Source organism: Camellia sinensis, chromosome 6 (genome assembly GCF_055761805.1).
Source record: "Camellia sinensis isolate YWXY chromosome 6, ASM5576180v1, whole genome shotgun sequence".
NCBI lineage: Eukaryota > Viridiplantae > Streptophyta > Magnoliopsida > Ericales > Theaceae > Camellia > Camellia sinensis.
Genome location: NC_138966.1, coordinates 70,337,262 through 70,362,267, shown reverse-complemented (window position 1 = coordinate 70,362,267; position 25,006 = coordinate 70,337,262). Strand labels below are relative to the sequence as shown.

General features: G+C 40.0%; 1 pseudogene across 1 annotated transcript; it reads right to left on the bottom strand.

Annotated features, from left to right (window-relative positions):
• Positions 1-260: 260 nt before the first annotated feature.
• On the bottom strand, positions 261-17,225 carry LOC145792688 (protein kinase and PP2C-like domain-containing protein; annotated as a pseudogene). The gene is made up of 13 exons (XR_014332432.1): positions 17,096-17,225; positions 16,807-16,924; positions 15,540-15,706; positions 12,055-12,122; positions 11,707-11,918; positions 11,326-11,337; positions 11,168-11,219; positions 9,552-10,098; positions 9,108-9,177; positions 8,780-8,999; positions 8,513-8,617; positions 3,097-3,192; positions 261-566 (listed from the first exon to the last, which is right to left on the bottom strand). The product of XR_014332432.1 is annotated as a protein kinase and PP2C-like domain-containing protein (transcript).
• Positions 17,226-25,006: the final 7,781 nt, after the last annotated feature.

Genomic DNA, 25,006 nt, shown 5'->3' with positions numbered 1-25,006 from the left:
CGTGCCATATACATATTCATGTAGATTTGAATCGTATTATCATATCAAAAATTCCTGCCTTAATCATGTAGTACAGTTTAATTTTAATGAAGTGTTCATGCCTTTTTGGGGGAGAGAGAGAGAGTGTGTGTGCGCGCGCGCGCACTATGAACACATTAAACATCTATTAACAATATTATTCCATATATGCACATTGAAATCCAATAATACAAGCATATGCTTTGTGTAGTTTCCCACTAAAAATAAATGTACACATACAATTTCCACAAGACGAGGAGGTAAACCTTTTCCTACCACCTCTGGTTCATTTCCATGTCTCACTAAAATTAATTTCATAGATACAAAACAATTTGTATAAGAATACCATCAAACCTAGTAAATCCTCTCTGCAGTAGATACAGGATGCAGGAAAACGACAATAACAGTTATATTATCTTTGCTTCCACGTTCAGCAGCCTCGGTTGCCAATCTCTTTGAGCACATCCTAGGCTCTTTCACTGTGTCCTTTATTATGCAAACAATCTCTGCGTTGCTCATAACATCCCAGAGCCATCGCTAGCCATAACCTGACAGTCGAACACATATTGTTACTCTCTCTATAAAAATGTGATATGCTAACAAGTCACAACCATCCGTCATAAATAAAGCAAAATTTTGAAAATGGTCTGATTACAAATGAAACATACATCATAAGCATTTGAATTAAATAAGAATTATTGGGAAAAGCATAAAGGTCGCAAAATTATCTAGGGTTTTACTTCCTACCCCCCTTTTCAGCCACTGTAATTTTTTTCAAAAGATCATTTTTTAGAGATCACTAAACTAAAAGAATATAACTCCAAGTTCAGAAATATGAGAAGCATGTGAAGGTAGGTGTTAATAGTTGATATTGGTAATATGACAAGAAGGTTGAATATGAAGAGATAATAAAAATAGAAAAGAGAGAAGAAAGAACACAAAAAGTTAATGTGGTTCAGTCAATCTTGGCCTACGTCCACACATACAAAGCCCTATGGGCTACATCTTTTATTCACACTACTTAATCCTCTTGATTACATGGTACACCATATATATAAAGTGGGAGATACAATCAAATCCCTTCAGTTATGGATCTTCATATATTCTGATATCTTTAACACTATAATGTTATCTCAAACTTAACCAGTCCCAAATATACTAGAGAGGTTATCTTCCTAATATTAGGTATGGACTGTCTCACTTTACATGTAGTTCTATGGAAGTTCAATCGTCAGAACACTCTCTCATTCTAGCCTTACTCCACACCCTCCCTGTATTGTCTTATTTCAATGCTTTGAAACCATGAGGTGTGAATGGGGAGGGAAGAGATAGGGCAAGGTCGCTAGAATTTTTTTATTTTTAGAACCGAAAAACAAAGGCATAAACCATAATCGTTCAAATTGTGGTATACGATCTCTTTTGAATAAGTTTGATCTGAGTGCCTACCTGTGTTATGCACTAACAAACGAAAAGCATAATACAAATTAGAATAATTACAAGTCTGCCAAGATAGTTTTTTTTTTTTGATAACTCAGCATCTGGCCCACTAGACCGACTACTCCGGAAGACCAATCCCACCATCCACTAGTGGGGGGTCGGGGCAAAGTCCTAGAAATTGTTTGCACTTAGAAGATTTTGAAGGGAGCACACCCCAGGCCCAGGTCTTGACCACTAGGCCAACCCCTTGGGGTTAGTCTGCCAAGATACTTGTATTCTATTTTAACTGTAGACATAACAAAAGAATAAGGGTTGAATTCAAGAAGCCTCAAAATGCTTCAAATGAAAGAGAAATTAGACCTATGGTTTAGTTTTGATATTGTCTATGATGCTTTTGTTGATTGTGTTTTACAGTGATATATGTTTGATATTTCACAATACAAAATTAGCGAGTGGCTAGCAAATGATAAACTTGTACTTTGAATTGTCAATATCCTTTGGTGTTAGCTATTGGATGGCTTAATGAAATATGAGAATGTAACATGATTTTGTCATTAGTATTTGATGAATAATTCATTACAAAAGGAGTACAAGTGTTTTAAAAGTTTTACATTTTTCCTGCTGTAATGATTGAGATTAAAAAGCTCCAAAATAAGTCTTTGATATTTGTTTTGTGATTAAATGTTCATTATCTAAATTATTTTGGAGTTAGAAAGGGTTTGGGATGAGTTTGAGATGCTTAACACGTGAAAATCTTAAAAACATTGAAGGTCTTGAGTCGACCTCAAATAAATGATTCGACCTTGAACTCCAGTTGTCGTGCAGATAAAAGGATTAGTCAACTCCTTGACAAAATAAATCGAATCCCTTAAGAAAAGTTCTGAGAGCTTCAGATTTCACCTAGATTCAAAATAAGTTGACTCCTTCGTCGTGAAATTTAAATTCTAAAATATGCAACAGCTACTTTGTTTCAACTGCTAGAGACGCATTTACTGCATTGGAATGACCAAAATGAGACGAAGGGCTATAAAACAAGATTTTTACATGTCTACAAACATGGGAGGAAGGATTAAATGTAATACCCATCAAGATCTTTCAAGTTTTGAGCTTCAACTTCCATATTCTTTTGCTTTTGAGCTTTGTTGTTTAAATTCAACTCCTTAAAAGTTTATTGTTCTAAAACCTTGTGTTACTTCTTTTCCACATCATTCGTAAAAGGGTTTTTAAACTATTGGGATTAATGGAGTGTTTGTGGGAAACACTTGGAGAAAATCTTGTTCTGTAAGGCTACAGATTTCAAACTTCAATAATATATCTCAGGATTATTCAATTGTCTTGCTAATAACATTTCCAAGTACGGGACCTCCTAAATTGGGGGCCTACAAATTTCAAATTGCAAGAACATGAATTGTGCTACGATCATCCAGGCACTACAGAAAATTGTGTTTGGTAATGGCATATAGAACAAATGCTTTTAAAGTGATTAAAGCAGATGCAACTGCAGTTATTTAAAATTTTTGATTTCCCTGGAAACTGTACATAAAAGTCTATTTAGAAGCCACAAATCCATTTATTAGTTTCTCGTAGCACACAAATAATAAACCCCAGATAACAGAAGATTATCAGATCAAAGGACCTTACCAAGTATTCATCTTCTACAAACAGTATGGTCTCAGTTATCTCAGGTTCTGCAATCATAGCAGGCTTCAGATCATCATCACCAATAGACCGCGTAACCTGTAAAAAATATGTAATTAATAAACTTCAAATTCAACCACAAATTATTGATTATTGCTTTCACATCATGTTGAATACTGGAAGCACGGGCAAAGAGTGGGGCCGGGCAGGGACCATGTGTTCCTGTTTACCCATCCTCTTCTTGTTTCTTTATTTTTTAAATCTAGTTTACAGAAACCTCATTAAATAGAAACCAACCTTTTGTTTCTAATTCATTATTTAGAATTTAAAAAATAAAATAAATAAAATATCAGCTATTAGCTCAGTGCTATCTTTTAATACCCAAAAAGATAAGGTGCAAGGTTCAGGCCCTCACAAGACATGAAGGAAAAATAAAAATAACGGAATATATAACTTTAACAAATTAAAGAAAAAATGTTTGCCTACTGTAGGTGTGCTTTGTTGGTGGACATGCTAGCAAGTTTGGTTGAGAATTATGAATCTTCCTATACTCAACCTATTGTTGTATTTAATTTTAGCTACACCACACAAAGAACAAAAATCAATGTTTTAGTGTAAATTATATTAATATATATACATACATACATACATATATATACACATATGTAGGTTTAGAGAAAAGAAAGAGTTAGGAAATGAGTTAGACTTCATTCCCTTTTATATTGATAATTCTGATCAATTACGGGCATAATTCAAGCAACTAAAAAAAGAATAAATAAGAATACAATTCATTATTTCCTATTCTACCAATTTCCTATTCTAACAACATATATATTTTTAGGGTAAATTACAGTAAACCCCTCTCAACTATGACCCATTGTCAAGTTAAAAATCAATGTTTAAAATTCAACACTCAACCCGCTTATAGTTTTGTTTTGTAACTCTAAACCTCTTCTGTCATCACACCGGTAGTCATTTGGCATAAATGTATCATACTGTAATTAAAAATTTATGACTAAAAAAGCCTTATTATATATACATACATTGTATATATATACACAACCAGCAACTCTACATGGCCAGAAATGCCAAGCCATAACTAGAAACTCTCATGGCTAATACCAACTAGAGAACCCTTATTAGCCAAGCCATTATGATTTGATAAAAAAGTTTCACAGCAAAATAATTGAGGGTTTTGATGGTGATACGTTGATTAGGTGGGGGGATTTTAGTGGACATATGTTGAATTAATATAGGGCTTTTAGTGTTGAGGGGTTTCAATGTGTATTGGGGTGTTTGATCAGTGGGAGGGAGGCTGTGGGCAAGGGGTTTCGGCTTGGTGGGAATCGAAAGGGGAGGTGGTGAGTGGTGGGGGAAATAAGGTGGTGGTGCAGAGATGGGAGGAGGGAGGAACAATGAAGGAGATGCCATTGGTTAAAGAAAGAAAAAAAAAGGAGTTGGTGTAGGCTGGAAGAGGAGTTGCATGTGGCGAGTGAGATGAAGAGAGGTGGGCCATTGTCTTCAACCACCGTTGTCGCCATTGCCATTGCCATTGCCATAAGCTGTTGTAGCCATTGCCAACCCCTCATCTCTCTCTCTCTCTCTCTCTCTCTTTAATGAGTTCAAAACCCCAAGCCCTTAAACAACAACCCTATATCCATTGCCACCCCCAAACTTCACTCCCTTTGTTGATCATTAGGTCCTGCAAAAATATGGGATTGTTGTGGTGATTCACAGTGGCTGACTTTACTCCCTTTGTCAAATGAATTTGTTGTGTTTGTTAATCGGAATTGTGGAGACACTGTGAAATCAAGGGTTTGGGATTGAATTGATTTAATTAGGGTTTGGAAGAAATTAGGTAGTGGTTGAAGAAGATAATGGTAGTCTGGTAATACAATTGAAGGGTAAAAGGGTAACTTAATAATTTCTGTTAACAGTGTTAATGACTTTTGCAATTCATATACTTCAAGGGGGGTAAGTGTTGCCTTTAAAACATTAAGGGGGCAACTCAAAAATAGGTCATAGTTGAGGGGGGTTTAACGTAATTTACCGTATTTTTTTATTGTACTGTTGTGAGCTGATTGTAAAGTGTAATGTATATATTAGATAAAATTGATAGAGAGAGAGAACAAGTGAATCAATGAAATGTGTATTTCATAGATTGATTTACAAAGGGAGCCTAGCTCTCTTCTTATAGCCTGTGATACATTGGAGAGAGAGCCACCGAAAGCATAAAGCTAATGCTACACTAATTATGAAAGCTAAAGCTATACTAATTATTAAAGCTAAAGCTAAACATAATAATATACATAATATTATACTAACATAATATATTATATATTCTAACATCCCCCCTCAAACTCAAGGAGGATAGGTAAAACCAACTTGAGTTTGAAAAGGAACAAAACATGAAGATAAACTAATACATAAAATAAAAGAGGATAGTTGACACTGTATGGTCGTGTCGGACTGTTGGTGAAGACATTGTATGGTCATGTCAGACCGTTGTAGCAGGACAGTTTACGAGGTCATGCCGGACCGATGTAGAAGCTAACCGGAATCAATGTCGGGACAGTTTATGGGGTCATGCCGGACCGTTGTAGAAGCTGACCGGAATCAATGTCGGGACAGTTTATGGGGTCATGCCGGACCGATGTAAAAGACTTTGGTGGTGCACCAAGGGGGCGACTTAGGGAGTGCGCCATGGGGTGGCTTGGATGAGTATGGTGATGAAGAATCAGTGTTCTTATCGGCAATGATCACAGCCTCAAGAGCAAAGAGAGGCTGCTTTGAATAAGGATTTAGAAGTTTTTTTTTTTTTTTTTTTTTTTTTGGTTGTTGTTGGGGTGAAAGCTGAACTGGAAAATGGAGTGATGCTGGGAGTTGATTATGGAAAACTAATGTGCTGGTGCTGTGTTGTAATGTTCAAAAAGAGAGATAAGAAAAGAAAAGAAAATAAGCACCCGGATGAGACATGCCCAGGTGGGTTGATGAATAAAAAAAAAAATAAAAACAAAACGAAAAGGTGGAAATATTAAAAAAGTGTGGTGGGTATGTGGGTAGTGGGAAACATGGGTGTGAAAGGGGCTCACCAACTAAGTTTTTAATAATAAAAGAAAAAGAAGCACAACACCACTACATCGGTCTCTCGAGGTGCATGTGCATGGGGCCCGGGGGAGTGATCATCATTCCTGGGGTAGTGTGCAACGCACTGTTTGAGAGAGTTTCAGAGGTGAAGAACAACAGAACCAAGAGGAGAATCTATTGCTGGAGATTATGGAGTTCAATGGGATCTCTGGGTGTTGGAGCTCCGGCGAGGGTTCCGGAATGTGTTTTCCGTCGGACTGTCGCCGCCGGAATCCATTGTATGAGAGAGAATAACAGTTTAGGGAGAGAAAGAGTAGGTGCTGATGGTTAAAGTATTCCTACGGCAGTGCAAGGCTCCGAATCGGGCTGCGAGATGAAGGCAAGCCCGCCTGAGACTCGGGAGCAATAGCAGATGGATTGGTCTTGTTGCCCAATTTCAGTCGCGCCGCTCCAGCAGGTACCGTGGTGTCGTTGGAGTTGTTTTGTGGGTGTTCGAGTGGGAGAAATGTTGCCGCCGTTCGAGTGTGCATGACCCCATTCTTGGAAGCTTGGTGAGGCCTCTAAGGGCTAGGTTTTCGTAGCCTGGCGATTAGAGGGTCGAGGACTCGCCTGTAGATGAAAATGAAGTCTGCGACGCTAAGGATGTCGAAGCTGGACATACATAGAAGAGTGTCAACACCCAGAGGCACTTGATTCATTTGTAGTGCTAAGGAGTGTTGTAATCTGCATTTTCGCAGATGGGTTTTACAATGGAGGTGCCCGACAATACGTGGTGGAAGCAGCACAAATCTTGGCATTGAGAGAAGCAAGATGATGGTGCATGGGTTCCATGCCCATGGCTAAGCCGGAGATCACGGAGTAACCAGTAATGTTGGTGTGCAGAAGCAAGATGATAGTGCATGGGCTTGAGACACGCCCAGTAGTGAACTCAAGCGTCAATATTGTAGAGCTGTTGTCGATACAACTGTCAACAAGTTCAAAAGGAGAATAGGTTGAGGCCCGGCGGACGGTCAAGGCAAGGTTGCCGCCCGCCGGAAGACGAAGAACACCAAGAGTTTAACCTATAGCTCTGATACCATATTAGATAAAATTGATAGAGAGAGAGAACAAGTGAATCAATGAAATGTGTATTTCATAGATTGATTTACGAAGGGAGCCTAGCTCTCTTCTTATAGCCTGTGATACATTGGAGAGAGAGCCACCGAAAGCATAAAGCTAATGCTACACTAATTATGAAAGCTAAAGCTATACTAATTATTAAAGCTAAAGCTAAACATAATAATATACATAATATTATACTAACATAATATATTATATATTCTAACAGTATATACCTAAAAGTTGTACCTGTACTATTTCTTTTGTGTAATGTAATGGGATTTAAGTAGGGAGGAAAGAGAGTTCGGTGTGTGCTACTTTTATACACTAGGATTATAAACACACACACATATGAAGCAAGTCTTGTTATTGAAATTTAAATCATTTGCTTTGCTATTCGTTTCCATTTTTGTTGTTGAACCCTTGAACACTAAATTAGGCTTTAAAACATACATCAATCACCCTACTCTTTTGAATCAGTCCACATCTAATATGAACTTACAATAGAAGATCTCACTATTTTAACTTAATAATCTTAACTAGCCTTAAACCCTTAACCATCATGCCTTAGATTTCTAATCTGAAATTGGGGTGTGACAACCTGCCACTGATTTGCCCCAAAAATCCTAACCTCAAGGAGCAACCACTCCTATTCACCAGTCTCTAGACCTCCAAAAGCCTATGCGCCCTCCGAGAGGTTGAGACTGCCCAAAAGACCTCTCTTCAGGAATTAAGAAGCTTCTTTTGAACCAACAAAGGAACTTCAAATCCCAACATCAGGGATCTTTGCAGAGATCTACCCTTTTTTGCGACCCACATCTTCTTGCGATCAACCCCGTCAACAACCACATCGAATGCTTTGAGCCCAACTTGCATAATGTTCCTCTTCATGGTGACAACTGATGAACCCTCCATACAACTACCAGCCGATGCAGGACACAAGGAGCCTCCTCGCTACGCTCAGAAGTTGGAGTAGGATTCGAGGACCAACTCCTTACCTTTTATATTTTCGCTCATGTTTTAGTGATCATAAGTATTTTTGATAATCATAATGCTCAAGATATCCCTAGATATGGGTTGTAGTGGTGGTTCATGTGTCTTAACACTTGGTGCAAAAAGAATTTGACGAAACAAATAAGTTTATTAATACTTCCTCACAATAGACAACCATATTAGAAGACAATAGTCTACACATTTTTCTAGAATATCGTTAAGCAAAGGATAAGAAGAAAACCTGGAGAGTAGCAGGCCCAACCCTCCACGTGTCAACTTGCCATTTGACCTGTCTCCCTTCACTGATAATACGTTCTCTCTCCTCAGGACAACTTGCAACATGATCCTACAGCGTCAAGTTGAATTAGTTGGAGAACAATTTAACCCATTTGGGTAAGCAAAGGAGACAATTTTTAATAAAATATGTTAAAAAAAGGTCCCATGTTTTATTCTAATAGAATGTTTCAACTACACAGTCATTTAGTTGATAAATCAAGTCCGATCTCACCTTACTTAGAGCATAAGCACTGCCAGCTCGGCATAGCATTGCCCTGCAATCGCCAGCATTAGCAACAAAAAGCTTGTTTCTGACTATAAGAGCCACAATGGCTGTGCAACCAGGATGCCAGTCTTTCTGAATAACTCCCTTAGATTTACGATGGGAATCCAATTCATTCCTGAATGCAACATCTGTCTTGACAAATGCTTCTAGTAATGCATCGGACGGACTGCATTGTTATCAAATACAAAATAAAAATATGTACTTCTTATTAAATACATTCATATATAGATTATAGAATGTAAAGAGCCCACGAGAATAATAGAATGGAAGAAACCTTTTTATGGAACCAAGACTTTGCAAAAATCCTGGTAGAGCTCGAGCAGAAAACTCAGCAGCTGCTGCACCTGCATTTGATCTTGCCATTTTTATTGTAATCTAGAGCAACTAATGCACGACACATAGGCTATGTTTGGAAACAACCAAAAAGAATTATAAAAAAAAAAGAAAAAAAAAAGGAATTCTTCAAGAATTTAAACATTAATTTCTTAAAACTAATTTCCAAATAATTCCATTTTGTAATAGTTGGGCTTTGTAATGCTCATTATGTCATTCTGGTTTCATTAAGAAACACTTCAAGTGATGCCCAAGCAATTGTTTATTAATTAATATTGTGATCACCCACATGAGCTTTAGTTCTCATTAAAATCCACTGTTGCTTGAGTTTGGTACCAAATACACCAATAGGATGAAAATAAGTAGCTCTTAATTTATGACGCACCTCGATGACCATCAAAGATTCCAAACACATGGATATCCTTCTCACCGCACATATGGGGCATAAGAAAGTGAGTGTCCTCCATTGTCTCCCTTCTCCCACAAGTACCGAAGGATCCCCAAGACAACACTGGATGGTATGCTGAAGGATCAGTAAAAGGATCAGGCCAAATTCTGACACCAGAATCAGCTGCGAGACAAGATCTCTTTGACAGGTTTTCACCCTCAGTAAACCAGTTAATACTTTTTTGATAAGCAAGAAGGCTCGGGATGCCCTCATCACCAAGAGGGATAGAGGGGTCAACAAGTGCCTTTTCCTTTTCGTCTTCCTCTACTCTCTTTCTGCATTCCAAGATGGGATCAAGTTCCAGAATAATATCATCAAAAGAAGGCCTATTTTGGGGATTTGCATCCCAACATCTCTGTATCAAGGACGGGAAACCTGTTGGTGCAGACGAGCTGTGACCAGCAAGAGCAGGTCGCAATCCTTCAGACACCACGGCTGCTATAAGTTGCTGTTCAGTACAGTTCATTTCCAGCACAGCGTGGGCCTGCAAGCAGATCACATGATGCACAACCATGTTAAAAAGCATAGTTGACAGGTCAAATGATTAGGGGGCATTCAGTCAGATTAAGATGTAACATATTATCTGTGAAGAATTGGACGTCCAGAAGAAACTTAACTTCAACAGAAACCTTTTTTTTTTAATACAATTTTTAGAATATGAAAATTATATGGGAAACCTGAACCCTGATAAGCAGTTATATGCATGAACATATGTGTGCTCATAAACTGAATGACAAGAAAAATGAGGAATGGTATGAGAAGTAATCTAGAAAGCAGGAAGAGAAATCCCACTAGATGTTAAATGAGATTGAACAACACAGAGTGGCTGAAAATGAGAGAGCTTAGCGTGGTGGTCAAACTACATGACCTTCAACACAGAGTGGCAGGAAATATACCCCAAGTCGCAGAAAATGAGTTCATGCCACGCTTGCTTGAAACTGCTGTGGTTAAACTGCAGGATTCAAGTGTTCCACTTGTCTTAAATCACCATGGTGGTCAAACTACATGTCCTTCAACTCTGCGATAGTAACACTGTGCCATTCGTCCAATAGCCAAGTCAAAGAGGCAGGACTTATATATGCTGAAGTATTCAACATAGCACCGCGGAAGATTTTGTGGTTTGGTGGCTAGAGACTAAAGTGTTGATCACTACGACACCCCCGTGAGTGCCACTTAAGCCAGCCTTACTGAGAGAGAGATACCACACCATTGGACCTTTTGTGTGGATGCTCAGGGATCAAGGCAAATCCTAAGGGATTGATACACAGCCACATGTTGTGGCATATCCTAACGGAATACAGAAATATCTAGGAAATTTGTTATGGGTCTTGTGACCCCCCCTCTTATAAATAGGAGTTAGCACCCCTTACATCACCAACACTTTCGGGGCACGTAACATCAACATCAAGGAGGTGCCAAACTCCTCAGACATTTACTTCATCTATGCTATTACTGGCCCACACACATTTCTACACCTCCACTCGCAAGAGTGATAATTTAACAGCCATATAGCCATGTAAACAGTGAGTTATAGTAAAAGGAAAAAGTCAAACCTGCGCTTCTGCACGAAGATCCGTATATGGGACAACACCAGTAAGCAGTTCACTGCAACACATCGAAATCAAATTTCATGTTTATATGAAATTATATAAAATAAATTCTTCTACATGTCATTGCAAATGATAATGATCTATCAAATCCCAAGTTCTACGACAAGGTAGGACTGTAAGAGAAATAAGCTGCCTAGATAACAAAGCAAAAGACTCGGTCTATACATACTATCTAGCATTGAAATGTTATCCCCGAATCTAACAATATAAAGTACATGCATACCCTTCTTGTTATTACATTGCCACGAAATTTGTTAGATAAAGTGAATTAAGGCATTCATGAATGATCAAGATGACCAATCATTCTATTTGCTTTTCGACAAGTACGACATGAAAATAGTCAGCCCAAGAAAATAGTGTTTAATCCATTATTAGACACTCTAAGAAGTATGGACATGGACAAGAGACACAATAGAGATATGACATGGACACGCTAGCACAACAAATTTCAAAAAATGCAAGATGCAACACGTGAAGGACACCCGCAACTATATACATCTGACTTTTCATTATGTATCTCCTTTCTCAATATTTCAGGCGCCATATAAATGAGTGTGCCGACCATATTCTTTTTATGGAAACCACTAGTTGGCTTTCCAAATGACCTCCAGTTCTCCATAGAAACTCGTTTAAGATCTTTCTTATATTCTGCTAAACCAAAGTCTGCCGGATGTGGACGAAGGTTTTCATCAAGCTGCCAAAAAAAAAAAAAACAGAGGCACCAGCAGCATATTATTCAACCACTTCAATAGGAAACACAAAGTCTTACCCACAAAAAGATCAGAAACAAAACAAAACAAAACAAATCAGAAAATGATGATGGCCTTTACAAGAATATTTGCTGGTTTTACATCCCTGTGTACAATCCCAAGTTTAGGTAGATGTTGCAGAGCTTTAGCTGTAAAATAGGAAACATGATCATTATAACTTTAGTATAAACCTTATCATACGTTCATAAAACAGAGAATCAAAACAAAGGGACAGACATACAGCAATAAGCTTATCCAATGCCAGTAATCAGCAATCAATCTTTTCCTATGGGACCACATTACATCAAACCCCTCTTGTCGGAGAAAACCCATCTCGAGTTTGAAGAGATGTTTACGTTTCAAAAAATTGCTCCAAAGTTTCTCCTTCCTATGTACTCGGATTTAGCTTAGTTTGGTACTTTGGTTAGAAAAAATTTCAAGTGATATAACTCAAATGGAGAACTTTACTACATTCAGCCCAAACTCCCAAACAAGAAAACTGGTTTCTCACAGGAATTCCATCAAAACACACGTGTGGTACCAAGCAAAGAGTAAACAAATTAAGTAATTGGACACGGATGAAATCCTCATCATCATCAGTGACAGAGGAAACATCAATGACAGAGGAAAGATCCAACAACAGTTACGGAGAAGAGAAAACAACAGCTACAACAGAGAACAGACAGATCAGCAGTAGCAGGAGTAGTAGCAGACGCGGGGAAGTAGATAATAGATTCAAAGAAGCAGAGAATAGAAGCAACATCAGTGAAGAAGAAGAAAGAGAAAGCAACAGGGGAGAGGAAGAAGAAACCAGCTGGGAAGATGAAGAAGAAGAAAGCAGTAAAGAAGAGGAAGAAGAAGCGAAGCTAAGCTATGCAGAGAAGGAGAAAGAACCAGGGAAGATGCAGAAAAGAGAAGAATATGCAGAGAAGAGAGAGACAAAGGAAGCAAAAGATGTTGAGAGAAAGAAATAGAGAAGAAGCAGCGAGAGCTGAAACCAAAACAAATTTGGAATTTCTAAATTAATGAGACGAGTAATTTGAAGAGGTTCAGTAGTTACCATTAAATCCATAAAGTAATTCCAAGAATTTTCAGCTGAAACTTAAAGAGGTATCTAATTAGGACGTCTACCTAAGATGCTGAGTAGCAATACCAAATTTTAAAATTGGCGAGGTTTTTTTCCTTTTGGATGATGAAGAACCTCTCCAAGACAGGGTCTAGATGCCAGCAAGAGCTAAACCCAAAACATCTGAGTTTATATCTCTCCTTTGACTACTAGGCTATCCATGCAGGTTAAATTGGTGAGATGTTGGAAATAATTTAGAAAAATTAATATTATTTGCATTATTTATTCATGAATGTTTTAAAAATTGAAATCATATTCCACGTTAGCTATTCCCATGTTTTACAAAAATTCAAGGATATTTATCAAAATTTTTGAAGAGCATTATGTCCATCGTGACATAAATACTTCATTATCATCACTCATATGTTTAGACATTCTTATAAATCTTGTGCACCATGCTAAAACTTACCAATAAGTTAATCTCTTTATTTTATTTTGGTCAATGGTCAATAACCTAATCTAAGTTTGGCTTCCCTTCTCTAGATGCATCAGGAATAATCTATTCAAAATTGACAAAAAACACTACTAATTCCTATATGTTGAAAAAAACAATACTTAAGAACACCACATGGTAGTAGATTGCACATCCTTAATCATTGACAACGTATGTTTTATGGAATGTGTGTAAAATCTAAGCCAATGCTATCAAAAGCGTGCTTAGGCACGCACCTAGGCACAAAGTGTAGTAAGGTGCACCTGAGGGCCAGGGTAGGGTAAACTATAGCGGTAGGTAGGTCAAAATTGTCAGGTTTATAGTAAAGTATAAAATTGTATCACTAAATTAATTAAGTTTAAAAGTAAGAATTCACACTCAAAACCCAATCCATTGCCATCCTTGAGGTGAGATGACATTAACGAAGCGCATCCGAGGCATGCGCCTATTTCAATTGCTCCTAATTTGTTAAAGACATGATATCAACCCTTCAATCAAATGAAGTCCATTGTAATTTCATTTGTTCCTATAAAAGCCTCTCGAATAAATAGAAAACTCCAACCTTAATCAACAAAATAAAGTTACATACCAAAGCATTTACATTTTGACTTTCATATCATTTTTTTAAATTTTTTTATTACCTTTTTTCCCTCTAGACGGTGACAATCGTCAAATAGTAATTTGCAACCTTAAGTGTTTATCTATGAAGCATGGGTGCGGGTACGGGTACGATACGGAAAATTCTTTAAAAAGTAGGGTACTAGTACGGCTGGGTACATCAATTTTACGTCAATATTTTTTAATTTTTTTAAAAATTTATAGCCAAACATCCAACATACAAATCAAAATTTCAATATCAAAACTAAAAAGAGAACTTGTCTAAAAAGTTATACAATTATTTTTTTTTCTTTTTTGATTGTCTAAAACAGGATACGAAAGAGACCAAAACCATGACTCATAGGTAAAGAGTGTTTGAAATAAATTACTTGGTATTTTCAAAATTGAAAGAATAATAATAAAGGCTGCAATAAATTCTAGCATCTGAGGGGGAAAAAAAAAAAATTCATTTTGCCGTACTGGTGTCGTACCCATGCCGTACCCACAATGTACCCATGACGTACCCAAATGTATTTGCCGTACACGGCATGTATTCGGCGTACCCGGTACGTGTACTGCCGTACCAGTACTCGTACCCACACCCGGTAAGTACCCAGTACTCGTACGACACCATTTTTGGAGTATCGTACTTCATAGGTGTTTATTGTTTAATGGCTTAATTTTTATAATTGTTATTATTATTTTTTTTGATAAATATTATTATTATCATTATTATTATTATTATTATTGCTAGGGGTTGTTGGAGTTTTGCTCCTAACACAAATCTATGATTTAAGTTACAATTTTACTCGTTCAATTGCATCTAAACAAAAACTAGGGCTAAAATTTTTGTTTTCGTCCAGAATTGAAAAGATGCTTTGAAAACAATTTAGGTTCAATAGAAGGCTCTGTTTAAAGGATTTACTACATTTCTTTATTTATTATTTTTCCAAAAAAGACTAAATGTCCAAGAATTTCGAAAATTTATCATTTGTAATAATTGTGGCAGAGCACGAGTAGTACCATTAGCAACACTCAAAGTAAAAAGAGACTTCAAGCAAGAAAAACACCAATGGAAAGATTCACTATATAACTTTACAGTAGTTAGAAACCTAAACCTGAAATCTACACCACATCACTAACATGTCATCAATGTGAACTAAGCACCTATAAGAATCATCTCAAGTATTTCATATTACCTAAACAAATCATAACAGGTAATAAAACACTATGAGTCTATGAGTGTCATGTTCAGCCTAATCTATACTACTTATTTACCCTTAATAAGAGGAATTTTGCACATAATATCACAAAGAAAATACAAAGAATTTCAATGACGGGTAAGGAATTAAGGTGTACTCCACAAAATTAAAACAAACTCAAATGAAGCCAAGATCATCAAAGACATACCTAACTGGACTGAGATGGTGAGCACTTGATCAAAAGTTGGATTCCACTCTTCCATGTGTAGTTTCTCTGCCAAATTTAGGGACTCGTAGAATTTGAAGAAAAACATGTAATTTGGAGGCTTTGCATGTGCTGCAACCAATGTGGCGATTCCTGGATGATCTAACTTGCTTCATCATCACATCATATAACCAAATTGTCAAAAAAGAATCCCGCATATCACATGTAGACATTCAAATAAACAAACCAAATACACATACATAAACATCTACACACATAAATTCATATATAAGCGCATATTTTATACTATTATTAGAAGGAAACACCTTAATTGATGTCCCTGACAGATTTTTAGTATGCCTGAATTACCCCGTGCTCAAACATCTTTGGATTCTATTTTGATTTGCACAGAATGATAAAATGGTAAAACTACCTAAAACCACCTCAACATCCTTTTCCAGAATCAATATCCCTCTCCTCCCCCAAATGCATCATGGCCAGCCCCAACCTTGATTCAAGACCACCAAGGGCCTCCAAATTTTAACAAAATTTAGGGGCCCCTAATTAATTTTAACTCTTATAGCATTAGTAGGCTCAAAAATAAAGATTCAGTACAACTAATCTAAGTTCACAATCTAAACTAAAGGGTCCTTATAGATTATGCAAGCTTAATTAGTAATTTTGCATTAAAAAATGTGAGAAAAGTAATATTTAACTGATACACTGTTGTAGTTGGTTCAATTTTTATTTGGTATTATTTAACTGATACCTTTTTGTAAACTGAATTTGGTCAAATTATAAAACTAACAAGACAATATTCTTATCATTTTGAGCTCTTGTAATGATTTTTCTTCGTGTCTTAATTTGTGTAAGTAAATTTTAGTAATTATATCTGCAAGCTAAATTTGTGTGGGTAATAGCAAATTTAAATATATATATATATATATATATATAAAATGTAAATACTTACTATTTTACATGCAATTTTTTTAATGATTATATATAAAAGGCTCCAATTTCAAGAGTCCTCTTAGGGCTCCAACAACTCAGGGTAGGCCTTGATCATAGCACTATAGTTGGTTACTTACATAGTGAGACACACACACACATGTATATACACACAAAAAGGGGTTTTGCTAATTTGGAATTCACGTAAGGCAGAGATAGAAAATGAGAAAAGGTGGAGAATATTTGTGTGCTAAATAGGACAAAATGAGCTACTATATATATGGAGAGAGAGAGAGAGAGAGAGAGAGAGAGTAGAAATGACCATCGCATTTGCAATTCCTTGTGGAATTTATCAATGTGATCAGACGTAGACAAAATGGATTTTTTCATAGCAACCTTGTTTCCATCCAAAACAGCTTCATAAACCACACTTTCTGCTCCTGAAACAGAATGAATACACACCAATTCAGTTTCACATTCACAACAACAAAGCCAATGTGAGAGCAAAGCCAAAGAGGGGTACAAATTAAGGGCCACAAATTAAGCTTTCTCTTTGAATTGCAATTGAGAAACAAAAAAACAAGTACACACACATATATATTGATTGATACCTCGAGCAATTGGGTTTAAGAGAGAGTAGGAAGAAGGTGGGAGATGCAGAGGAATTGAGTCGCTCCGGCAGCAACCCCGAATGCATGTGTTTGGCTCCACAATCTCCACCCCCATATCTCTCTCTCTCTCTCTCTCTCTCTCTCGCCTCTCACCCATGTATATATTTATATGTTTATGTATATGTAGAAGAGGGTGGAAAAACGAAGCTTCGGGTTGGGTTGGGCTGGGATGGAGAGGATGAAGATAGATTATTTTGGTAGCTCAGTTAAAAAGTTGAATTTTTATTTTATTTTATTAAAATTGTACGAGCACGAAATAATCTGTCTCGTATAATTCTGTTGATTAAGTTTACACTCCTTCAAACGTCCTCGTCTTATCACTTGAAGATACAAACGTGAGTTAGCTGGTGGGTGTGTGCCGGAAACCCTTCCGATGCCTAAGTCAGCAAATAGACTATAGACACAAAAGCTCTGTGTATTTGAGAATAAGAATTGTGATACCTGTACGTAGGTCCTATCATGAGCTTTTATAGATTCCACCTGGCACAATCTTAGTAGGACTCCAGCTCTCCTTATAAGAGTCCTCCTAATAATCACACTCCCAAGGATAATCCCTATCCTCATAACATCCTACTCACTACCAACCAAGTGAGACGGCTCTAACCTCCTGCCTTAGCTCGGTAGTACACTCAATTGAGCTAGCCTGCCCCTGCTCTACATTGGATAGAACCAAGATGGTATTCGACTGAGATAACCTTCAGTCCAGTATGCTACAAATATACCCCAGTCCGAGTTGCTGTTTACATCTAGCCAATCTGCTCCAGTCCTTGGACTGATATCTGTACACCACAAGACCGAGCTATAAAAGCTCTTAGCTCGGCCGCAAGTGCGCCCTTACGAATTGTGGAGGCTACTTAGCTAGGCCCAATACTTAAATCAAATGGACCTAGCTCGGCCCGGTTTATGCATATAAATTATCCTCTCAATTGGCCCTTAGTTCCATTTGCGAAGCATGACTAGGATTATTACCTTCAAACCGTGCTAAGATATTAGCCAAAGGGAAGTACTTTGGCTAGTCGAGCTACAAAACCCACTCGGTTTTCCCGTCTTTGACGTAGTACAACCCGCTTTTCCACGCTGCTGACACCACGCCCTTACTGGGATACGTGGCTCCCCTTGATTGCCTCTACCGCTGTGACAGCCGTCAATCATAACTTCCAAAATTTGAATAGTCCCGCCTTTTTACTTCCATTTTGCACTTATTCCCTTAGTCTTCAAACGTCCATTGTTACTGTTCATCTGCCCTCTGGAAAACCTCTCACATTTTTAACTCCAAATCCTTATCTTCTACTGCCAAGTCTCAATCCCAGTCGCAGGGGCTTGTTTGATTGAATTCTGCTTTCACGCCCTTAATCTGTAAGTTCCTCATGCCATTTTCTCTGTTTTAACTGATATGCCTTTCTTTAAAGAATAGCAATTAATCTCCCATATATGCGTGTTATATGCAATAGAGACTTGAGCAAATACCATAAACCCAAAAAACCTCACGCTCAAACCTAAAGACACACTCAACTGGATTTTGAATCAGTTTAGAACATGATTTTTGATCCAAAATCATGCTGTGACCGAACTATGAACTTGTTTGTGACCCTTAGGATAGTACTCGACAGAACTAGAAATGCATAGAACACCAACCGTGCTATAAACCTTGAGTTGGCCTTGTTTCATGGCCGAATTAGAAATGGTATGTAACGCAACTGTAACCAAGCTAGGCTGATATTACTCTGCCTATTTACTTAGCGCGGTCCAATTATCTGGGCATAACACTTTTATTTCAACTTTGTAGACTTGACTAGGTTGGCCAGGCACACCCTTGCACTTTGCCCCTGGGCGAGTTTGCTCAGCCGAGCCATCCAAAGTCACACCAGGGCCGAGCTAGGCTACCGTGTTCATAACAATTTTTAAACCAATGGGAAAATACCGGTTTCTGGTGGACTAGCTTGGTGCCATGGCTGAATTTCGAAGGGACTACCATATTTTGTGGAAACTAGCGCGGGACTTCCGGTTTGAAAACTAGGTCGGAAAAGGTACTTTTTTCGCACTGAAGCTTGAAAACAGGCCTCGGCAGGCCGGAATCGTGTAACAATCACGAGAAGGCCCGGGGAACACCCCGAACATCTCAGGGGGGACCAATTTGAGCCGTGAAAACTTAACGAACAGGCACGAGGACTCCCGATTTGAAAACTAGGTCGGAAAACACACTTTTCTAACACTTAAGTTTGGAAGTAGGCCATCGGGGGGCCAAAATTATGTAACAGTCACAACAAGGGCCTGGAACACCTCAAAAACCTCAGGAGTGACAGACGCGAGTTGTAAAAGCTTACGGAGCTAGCACGGGGACTCCCGGTTTGAAAATTAAGTTGGAAAGAGACACTTTTTCCACGCTTAGGCTTGGAAATAGGACACCGGGGGGGGGCAAAACTGTGTCATAGTCGCGAGAAGGACCGAAAAATGCCCCAGACACCTCGGGAGGGTCCAAGAGGTAAGTTGCGGAGACTCACAGAACTAGCACAGGACTCTCGGCTTGAGAACTAAATCAAAAAATGCACTTTTTTCACACTTAAGCTCGAAAATAAGCCGTCGGGGGCCAAAATCGTGTAACAGTCACGAGAAGGCCCGGGGAACACGTCAAACACCCCGGGAGGGACCGATGTAAGTTGTGAAAACTTACGGAACTAGTACGGGTCTCCCGGTTTGGAAACTAAGTCTGAAACGACACTTTTCTCGCACCTAAGCTTGGAAATAGTCCATCGGGGGGGCCAAAATCAGGTAACAGCCAAGAGAAGGTCCGGGGAACACCTCAAAACACCTAGGGAGGGACCAACGTGAGTTGTGAAAACTTACGAAACTCGCATGGGACTAACAGTTTGGAAACTAAGTCAAAAAATGCATTTCCTAAACACTTAAGTTTGAAAATAGGCCATCGGGGGCAAAAAAAATCCTGTAACAGTCCCGAGAAGACCCATGGAACACCTCCAACACCTCGGGAGAAACCAATGTAAGTTGTGGAAACTAGCGCGGGACTTCCTGTTTGAAAACTAGGTCGGAAAAGGAACTTTTTTCACACTGAAGCTTGAAAACAGGCCTCGGGTGGCCGGAATCGTGTAACAATCACGAGAAGGCTCGGGGAACACCCCGAACATCTCAGGAGGGACCAATTTGAGCCGTGAAAACATAACGAACAGGCACGAGGACTCTCGATTTGAAAACTAGGTCGGAAAACACACTTTTCTAACACTTAAGTTTGGAAGTAGGCCATCGGGGGGCCAAAATCACGTAACAGTCGTAACAAGGGCCGGGAACACCTCAAACACCTCGCGAGTGACAGACGCGAGTTGTGAAAGCTTACGGAACTAACACGGGGACTCCGGGTTTGAAAACTAAGTTGGAAAGAGACACTTTTTCCATGCTTAGGCTTGGAAATAGGACACCGGGCAGGGGGCTGAAACCGTGTCACAGTCGCGAGAAGGACAGGAAAATGCCCCAAACACCTCAGGAGCGTCCAAGAGGTAAGTTGCGGAGACTTACGGAACTAGCACGGGACTCTCGGCTTGAGAACTAAATCAAAAAATGCACTTTTTTCACACTTAAGCTCGAAAATAAGCCGTTGGGGGCCAAAATCGTGTAACAGTCACGAGAAGGCCCGGGGAACACGTCAAACACCCCAGGAGGGACCGATGTAAGTTGTGAAAACTTACGGAACTAGCACGGGTCTCCCGGTATGGAAACTAAGTCCGAACAGCACTTTTCTCGCACCTAAGCTTGAAAATAGTCCGTCGGGGGGGCCAAAATCTGGTGGCAGCCAAGAGAAGGTCCGGGGAACACCTCAAAACACCTAGGGAGGGACCAACGTGAGTTGTGGAAACTTACGGAACTCGTATGGGACTCCCGGTTTGGAAACTAAGTCAAAAAATGCACTTCCTAAACACTTAAGTTTGAAAATAGGCCATCGGGGACCAAAAAAATCCTATAACAGTCTCGAGAAGGCCCGTGCAACACCTCCAACACCTCGGGAGAAACCAATGTAAGTTGTGGGAACTATCGCGGGACTTCCGGTTTGAAAACTAGGTCGGAAAAGGTACTTTTTTCACACTGAAGCTTGAAAACAGGCCTCGGCGGGCCGGAATCGTGTAACAATCACGAGAAGGCCAAGGGAACACCCCGAACATCTCAGGAGGGACCAATTTGAGCCGTGAAAACTTAAGGAATAGGCACGGGGACTCCCGATTTGAAAACTAGGTCGAAAAACACACTTTTCGAACACTTAAGCTTGGAGGTAGGCCATCGGGGGGCCAAAATCATGTAACAATCGCAACAAGGGCCAGGAACACCTCAAACACCTTGGGAGTGAGACGCGAGTTGTGAAAGCTTACGGAACTAGCACGGGGACTTTCGCTTTGAAAACTAAGCGGGAACGAGACACTTTTTCCACGCTTAGGCTTGGAAATAGGACACCGGGGGTGGGCCAAAACGGTGACACAGTCGCGAGAAGGACCGGAAAATGCCCTAAACACTTCAGGAGGGTCCAAGAGGTAAGTTTCGGAGACTTACGAAATTAGCACGGGACTCTCGGCTTGAGAACTAAATCAAAAAATGCACTTTTTTCACACTTAAGCTCGAAAATAAGCCGTCGGGGGCCAAAATCGTGTAACAGTCACGAGAAGGCCCGGGGAACACGTCAAACACCCCGGGAGGGACCGATGTAAGTTTTGAAAACTTACGGAACTAGCACGGGATTCCCGGTTTGGAAACTAAGTCCGAAACGGCACTTTTCTTGCACCTAAGCTTGAAAATTGTCCATCCGGGGGGCCAAAATCGGGTGACAGCCAAGAGAAGGTCCGGGGAACAACTCAAAACACCGAGGGAGGGACCAACGTGAGTTGTGTAAACTTACGAAACTCGCATGGGACTCCCGGTTTGGAAACTAAGTCAAAAAATGCACTTCCTAAACACTTAAGTTTGAAAATAGGCCATCGGGGGCCAAAAAAATCCTGTAACAGTCCCGAGAAGGCCCGTGGAACACCTCCAACACCTCTGGAGAAATCAATGTAAGTTGTGGAAACTAGCGCGGGACTTCCGGTTTGAAAACTAGGTCGGAAAAGGAATTTTTTTCACACTGAAGCTTGAAAACAGGCCTAGTCGGGCCGGAATCGTGTAACAATCACGAGAAGGCCTGGGGAATACCCCGAACATCTCAGGAGGGACCAATGTGAGCCGTGAAAGCATAACAAACAGGCACGGGGACTCTCGATTTGAAAATTAGGTCGGAAAACACACTTTTCTAACTCTTAAGCTTGGAAGTAGGCCATCGGGGGGCCAAAATCATGTAACAGTTGCAACAAGGGCCGGGAACACCTCAAACAGCTCGAGAGTGACAGACGCGAGTTGTGAAAGCTTACGGAACTAACATGGGGACTCCCGGTTTGAAAACTAAGTTGGAATGAGACACTTTTTCCACGTTGAGGCTTGGAAATAGGACACCGGGGGTGGGCCAAAACCGTGTCACAGTCGCGAAAAGGACCGGGAAATGCCCCAAACACTTCAGGAGGGTCCAAGAGGTAAGTTGCGGAGACTTACGAAATTAGCACGGGACTCTCGGCTATAGAACTAAATCAAAAAATGCACTTTTTTCACACTTAAGCTAAAAAATAAGCCGTCGAGGGCCAAAATCGTGTAACAGTCACGAGAAGGCCCAGGGAACACGTCAAACACCCTGGGGGGACCGATGTAATTTGTGAAAACTTACGGAACTAGCACGAGTCTCCCGGTTTGGAAACTAAGTCCGAAACGGCACTTTTCTTGCACCTAAACTTGAAAATAGTTCATCGCGGGGGCCAAAATCGGGTGACAGCCAAGAGAAGGTCCGGGGAACACCTCAAAACACCTAGGGAGGGACCAACGTGAGTTGTGGAAACTTACCGAACTCACATGGGACTCACGGTTTGGAAACTAAGTCAAAAAATGCACTTCCTAAACACGTAAGTTTAAAAATAGGCCATCGGGGGCCAAAAAAATCCTGTAACAGTCCCGAGAAGGCCCGTGGAACACCTCCAACACCTCGGGAGAAACCAATGTAAGTTGTGGAAACTAGCGCGGGACTTCCGGTTTGAAAACTAGGTCGGAAAAGGTACTTTTTTCACACTGAAGTTTGAAAACAGGCCTCAGCGGGCCGGAATCGTGAAACAGCCACGAGAAGGCCCGAGGAACACCCCGAACATCTCAGGAGGGACCAATTTGAGCCGTGAAAACTTAACGAACAGGCACGGGCACTCCCGATTTGAAAACTAGGTCGGAAAACACACTTTTCTAACACTTAAGCTTGAAAGTAGGCCATCGGGGGCCCAAAATCATGTAACAGTCGCAACAAGGGCCGGGAACACCTTAAACACCGCGGCAGTGACAGACGCGAGTTGTGAAAGCTTACGGAGCAAGCACGGGGACTCCCGGTTTGAAAACTAAGTTGGAAAGAGATACTTTTTCCACGCTTAAGCTTGGAAATAGGACACCGGGGGGGCCCAAAACCGTGTCACAGTCGCGAGAAGGACTGGGAAATGCCCCAAACACCTCGGGAGGGTCCGAGAGGTAAGTTGTGGAGACTAACGGAACTAGCACGGGACTCTCGGCTTGAGAACTAAATCAAAAAATGCATTTTTTTCACACTTAAGCTCGAAAATAAGACGTCGGGGGTCAAAATCGTGTAACAGTCACGAGAAGGCCCGGGGAACACGTCAAACACCCCGGGAGGGACCGATGTAAGTTGTGAAAACTTACGAAACTAGCATGGGACTCCCGGTTTGAAAACTAAGTCCGAAACGGCACTTTTCTCACACCTAAGCTTGAAAATAGTCCATTAGGGGGGCCAAAATTGGGTGACAGCCAAGAGAAGGTCCGGGGTGAAGCTTGGGTAACCAGCTTGGGGAATGATAGAATATCACCCCCTATTTATAAATGAAGATTAGGGTTTACAAGAAATGCAATTACAAGATGATCCCTGAGTGCTATCCCTGAGTGCATAAAATGATTACAGACAGACCCTAGTGTACCTTTCGGCTAATATAAAATGCTAACACTTAATATAATATGCTAACACTCCCCCTCAAGTTGGTGCGAAGATATCTCTCATGCCCAGCTTGCCTAATATGTCATGAAATGGTTTATTCCCAATTCCCTTGGTGAGAATGTCAGCAAGTTGTTCACCAGACTGGACAAAGGGAGTACAAATGATACCACTAGTGAGTTTCTCCTTAATGAAGTGGCGATCAATCTCAACATGTTTTGTCCTGTCATGTTGAACTGGATTGTGAGCGATGTTGATGGCGGCCTTATTATCACAGTATAACCACATGGAGTCCGTCTGATCAATACCTAGATCACGCAACAATAATTTGATCCATAAAAGTTCACACACACCTTGTGCCATAGCTCTAAACTTAGCTTCTGCGCTTGACCTGGCAACCACATTCTGTTTCTTACTCCTCCAAGTAACTAGGTTGCCGCCAACAAATGTGCAATACCCTGAAGTTGATCTCCTATCAGTTACTGACCCAGCCCAGTCAGCATCTGTATAGGCTTCTACACGAAGATGATCATACTTTGAAAAATACAGACCCTTACCAGGAGCAGACTTCAAATACCTCAAGATTCTCATGACAGCCTCAAGGTGAATCTGATGAGGCGCATGCATAAACTGACTAACTATACTGACAGCAACAGCAATATCAGGACGGGAGTGAGATAGGTAAATGAGCTTACCCACTAATCGTTGATAGCTCCCCCTATCCACAACTTCTCCTCCTTCATCATCCCCTAATTTTTGATTGGGTTCCAGGGGGGTGGCACATGCCTTGCAGC